A 5,776-nucleotide genomic window follows, 5' to 3' on the forward strand; every position below is an offset into this window, starting at 1 on the left:
GCTCCGTGGGTCTTAGAATTGTTCGTGCCATAACACTTAGGAAGTGGTCTGATATTTAGACAGGGGCATGAGCAAGAGCATAATAACTGGTAAGAAGCACAAGCCCCAGAGACAATTTACCTGGATTTGAAATTCCAATACCTAGTAGTAGATAGTTCTGTGCATCAGTTTCTTTATCTGTGAAATTGGAATGTTACCTACCACAAAATCTCTGTGAGAATTAAAGAAAATAATCGGATCAAGGAGTCAGCCCAGTGCCTGGGACTTAATAAAAACTCATTAAATATTCACAATTGAGATTCCAGAGGCAAATATCAGAATCATGGACAAGACAGTGTTAAGGTTTGGGGTACCAAATGATAGCTGGAAACTAGGTGGGTGTCTAGACTAATTCTAGAAACATGAGTCTTTCTATAATGGCTAGAGTCCAAGATAGTTGATTTTGTTTGTTGAATTTTGAAGGAAGATTTGATGTCAGGAATTCTGTAGCGCTCAGCTGTGGTGTTTTCTCCTTTAGAATGTAAAGAGTCTAACAGATGGATTCAATTAGAATGGATTCTAATTCTTTCTAAAGATGAAATAATTTTTACCTACACATGCCATTTTTGCCACATTATTTAAGTGTTACTGGACTCTGTACTATAACGAAAACTGTTTCTAGAGGCACACATATTGAATTTTACAAGTCAATTAAAAACAGGATTCATATCTAAGTATTTGTTTCTCAGGAAACTTATCAGGCATTTTACAAAGTGATCATCTCATTACTGCTTAAAGTATTAGGACAGCTCCATACATATGGATGCCAGATAAAATGAATGTCTATAAATCCCCATACATTTACATTTGGCTGTTTATATTCTATATAGTACCCATTTAGGTCTAAATTAGGCCTAAATATGATGAAGGAGCCTAGCAACTTTTTGTTAACCACTGAATTAAAAAGACATAAAACTTCAGTATGTCAAGACTCCAATTATTAACATTACAATCACTAGAAATGATTTTTCAGGAAATATGTAAAAGGACCTGAGTACCAAAATACATATTTTCTCTAAAGGGATACATGATTTAACTCCCTCCTTTGTTGGTACAAGCAAAACTTAAACATTAACTTGCTCACATTTGTTATATAAATACAATGACTTTCTTCTTAGGGCCAAGGTGCCATGAGTGTCACTCAAGCATGTATTGCTCGACACAGGCCCACATTGAACTATGCACACATTAAAAAAAAAAGCACAGACCTCTTTAGTTGCTAGGGAGTAATTACAAGAATGGATTTAACAACTGATTCCTTAATACAGTTGCAGATACTGCCAATTTTCTCTCAAATGCTGGATTGGGTTCCTTTTATATCTCCCTTTAATTAAAAAAAATTGTTGCTACCACTAACCTTCATACCGTCACTTACACACTATATACCTTGGTAAAATACTTAATTTCTGAATTCAATTTATTCTTTGATAAATGGGTATTCCTTCCTTTTAGAAGGCTGGAAGTGTTTGACTTTTTATTATATGTCTACAATGCCTTGCAGTAAGTTTTTTTTAAGCATCCTGGCGTTGTAGTTTTATGATCATGAGGCACTGATTTATAAACAAATAGAAGATTAAGGTTAGACTCCTCAAATTATTTTTCACAATTTCAACATGTATGAAAAACCTTCATGCACTGCTAAATTCTAGAATGAAAAAAAAAAAAAAACAAAACCTCACCAAAACAAGCTAATACTATTGACATGAAGTTTACAGAAAATGCTTTCCATTAAGCGGTTAAAATACAGCTTTGAACTGATTTGAACCCGAATCGAATACTGTATGGAATGGATTGCGGGAGGTGGGGGTAGGGTAGGGGATGGGGGTTGTCATTAACCTCCTAGAAAAGATTCCTTTTTTGTGTGACCACAGCTAGAAAATCATATTCTAGGCCTCGTTTAGTGGTTTTGCCTCTCTTACAAAGACTCAATTTTTCTTTTAAAAGTCTAATTTCTATTTTACTTCCCAGACTCTTGAAATAATTGGGCAACAACCCGATTTCCTTCCCGAGTCTTCCTGTGACTAGCACAAAGCCACCCGTGGAAAACTTACGCAGCCACAGCCTCCCCAGTGGCTCCGGAGGCCACCCGCCTAGCTGACTTCCGGCCGAGCGGGTGCTAGGCCCCCGCCCCGCCCCGCCAGCCCGAGATTTGTCCGAATTTTCGCGCGATGCCTCGGGGGTACGTGGGTCCGCTCGCCAGGCCCCAGAGTGCATTGCGGGCACGTGCGTGCGCAATTGCCCGCGCGGCTCCACTGCAGAGAGACCGCGGGAAAATTCCAAAAACGTCAAAACAAAAAGCCAGTACGAGGCAAAGCCAAAGTTTCAAGCCACAGAACCCGAGCGGTGGCGTCCACTGCCCAAACTGCTGAAGCAGCTCTGGGGCGGACCACCCGGTAAGAGAAAGGCCGCAAAACGAGAGTAAAGGCGGCTGCTTCTTTTGGGGTTCTGGGCGACAAGTCAGCGTGGGTATGTGGGTGGGGATAGGGAGGGAAGACTCGCGAGAACGTCCGCCGCGCTCCACGCCTGTAGGTGAGTGAACGAAGCTCTTGCGGTGTGGGGGCGGCGAGGAGGGGAAGTGGGTAGGGGCCTGAAGCGGCGCCAGGCGGCGGAGGGGCGGGGTCGCTGGCGAGGGGGCGGGGCAGGCCCATGGGATGGAGCTGGTGTAGGGGTCACGCGCAAGGGAGTCCGCGGAGCTGTGGGAGCTGGAATTTGGCATGTTGGTTCTTTTTTTCATTGAGAGTGGCAGCTATGTCTTCGTAAAAAGAGGGGTGCAAAGGTGAATTTCGTCGCTCGGGATCCGTGGAAGCTGTGAAAAGCCTCTTTTAACCAACCCATCACCCTCTACAGCTGGCCGTATGCTCTCTTCCTCCCCTTTGCTCCAAGGCGCTGGGGAAGGGGCGAGGCCCAAATACTGGAGCCCGGGGCGTGACTGGTAGTCTTCCCGCCCTCAAGGCTTTTCATCCCAGGAGAGGATGAGAGTTCTGATGGGCAGTCTTCCCCCCACAACTTTCTTTGAATGCCAGGTCAAATCGGGTGCAAAACCCTTGAGAGATTTTTTCGGGGGTGGTGGTGGCTTGCTTTTTTGTATTTTTTATGTGTGCATGTTTACAACCATGAACCCTCTCTGGTCATGTTGTATGGGCATGTGATCTGGAGGGGGAAAAGGATTTGGAGTTTTTGAAACATGGGAAAATTTGGACCATAATTTTAAGGAAAAAAGGCTGAGGAATTTTCTGGCAAAGACCAGTGTGTGCCTGTGCTTTTGTCCTGATTTGAAACTTGGGAAACTCCAGGGCTCCTGGTTTTATTCTCACCTGTGTCCCATTTACTGCATCCAAAGATGTAATTACTTATTTATCAGAGGAGCAGGGCACTTTGGCCCACCCAGCTTCAGCTATTTATGGATGTCACTCACCTTCAGTGATGTGCAGCTCAACATTTTCTCATTACTCCTTTCAGGAAAGGGAGGAAAGGTTGTTAAAATGATAGAATTCATACCATATACCATGTGTTGGGATCATTTATTACAGAAGCTTAGATAGAAAACATGTTCATTGTGACTTTATCCATTAAACTTAAATTGATGTTTCAATCTAGTGTACCCTGCCAGATTCACATGGAAATAAACACATATACATTACTCATATACATGTACAGGAAAGGCTGCATCAAAAAAGAATTTGCTTTTCCTAGTTATATGAAAGGCCTGTTTCCCCCAGAATAAAAGTTAAATCCCACATCTTTAGATGGACTAATTATACTTAGGTATATTATACATTTTAATTCATTTTTTTTTTCAGTATTCAGTCATATTCTTGATTTCTTGAAAAACATTTACTAAGTTTCCAGAAAAGAAAGCCAAGCTCTATGTTAGGATTTTTCGTTCTGTTCTCTAATAAAAAGCATTGACTTGATTGATTGGCTGGATGTGAAAGATGTGATGCTGAATGCCTGTGAAACTGTGCATGTACATTTTTAAATAAATGGTATTTTAAACTAGTTCCATATTTTAAGTAGTTCCAGTAACAATTATACAAATTTCATATTTATGAAAACCAGCTACAGGGAAGCCAAGCCTGGGCAGTAGAAAGTTGGATTGATTAGGCTGCAGAGAGTGCCAGAGAAATCTCACATGTGTGGTAGTTCCAAGTTGGTAGTAGTGAAGCTTCAAATCAGGCTCAAAATCAGCACCAAATGGATTTACAAAATTTTATTTTAGGCTGGGGTATATGTATTCTCTGTTCTTGTTCATGGATCCTGAATGACTGACTTCTTAATATGAAGGAACACCTGTAGAGATACTTTGAGTTTGCAGTGTTTTAATACAAATGTACAAGTAGAGAAGGAAAAAGTTAAAGATCCATCTGAAAAATTAAATAATGCAGATGTTGTATATTTTATGTTCTACTAAATACCAATTTTTTTGACTCAGTTTGGAAGAAACCTTGTGGAGTTATCTGGTACATTCTCTTAGGCTCTTCATAAACTGCTGGGTATGTAGAAATTTCTCCGTTAACATCTCTAATATAGGAATATCTATAATCTTCATGGTACCTTTTTTTCTAGCTACAAGAAGGCAAAGCTCATATGGAAATCATTTTTTGAAATGATATACTGTTTCCTAAAGAATTAGGTGGTTTTTAGTAAATTTAGTATATTTTTTGAATTGTGCAATGATCACCACAATTCAATTTTAAAACATTTGCATCACCCTAATACATTTGTGCATGCAAGTTCGTACTCAGTCCTAGCTCTGGCTTTCAGCTCGAGCAACAATTGATTTGCTTTTTTGTCTTTGTAGATTAGCCTTTCTGGGCATTTCATATAAATGATTTCATAAAATAAGTGCTGTCTTGTGTCTGGTTTCTTTCACTTAGCATAATGTTTTTGAGCTTCATCCATATTGTAGCATGTATCAGTAGTTTATTACTGTTTATCGCTGAAAAGTATCCCATTGTGTGAATATGTTGTGGGAAAATATTCCAAAAGCTCCAAAACCCAGTGCAACAAAAAACCAAGCAGTAACTCAGAGAGAAGAATTCAAATTTATTATAAGCTGTCTCAGATGAGCTAGTGCTCTGAAGATCTGAGCAGTGGGCTCAGTTGAAATATTGCTTATATACCAGAATTTTTACACAAGGTAATTGGTCAGTTTAAACTCAAACTTTTACAAAGGTCGGGGATTGCTATGGAGACTACAAGTAGTAACATTGATAAAGCTGGGAGTTGCCACTGGTTGCTGACAGATACAAATTGTTACAGAAAGCAGGAGCTGGTAGGGTACAAATAGTTACATTTGTGGAGCAAAGGCACAAACAGTTACATTTGCAAGTCGAGCAAAGTGCAAAGGGAGCTTTTGCAGGAGTCCTTGCATGCAGTGAGCTTATTTGCAGAAAGCAAGCATATTTACAGAAGCAGAAAACTGATTAGTTTTTAATGAAATTCCCCAAATTTCCTCTTCATTCCCCCCGTTTGATGCTCATTTAAATTCTTTTAGGGCATCACCTTCTTGTTTTCTCGTTTTGATTTCTTAGACTAGAAACTGATAATTCTATTACATAAAGGTCTTTACTGCAGTTTTTCTTTCTCCTCTGGCCTTAAACATTTGTACATAAAGGATCCTCTCTTTTGGCCTTTACTGCCTCATGTTTTACTCCTGATGATGACAACTTATTCCTTTAAATTTATTTAACACGCATGTTTTCTCGAATCTTATTAAGCTGTGATCTTATTTTTC

General features: G+C 39.8%; 1 protein-coding gene across 5 annotated transcripts in view; it reads left to right on the forward strand.

Moving 5' to 3' along the window:
* Nucleotides 1-2,253: 2,253 nt before the first annotated feature.
* FANCC (Fanconi anemia complementation group C) overlaps nucleotides 2,254-5,776 on the forward strand; it is a 236,060-nt gene continuing 232,537 nt past the window's right edge. For 2 of the 5 annotated variants that reach the window (XM_015594784.2, XM_015594786.2), the window contains exon 1: nucleotides 2,254-2,432. The gene's annotated coding sequence lies outside the window, so the exon portion shown is untranslated. The other 3 variants (XM_006918813.3, XM_015594787.2, XM_025051662.1) reach the window with 3 other exon arrangements.

Source organism: Pteropus alecto, unplaced genomic scaffold, assembly GCF_000325575.1.
Source record: "Pteropus alecto unplaced genomic scaffold, ASM32557v1 scaffold138, whole genome shotgun sequence".
NCBI classification, from domain to species: domain Eukaryota; kingdom Metazoa; phylum Chordata; class Mammalia; order Chiroptera; family Pteropodidae; genus Pteropus; species Pteropus alecto.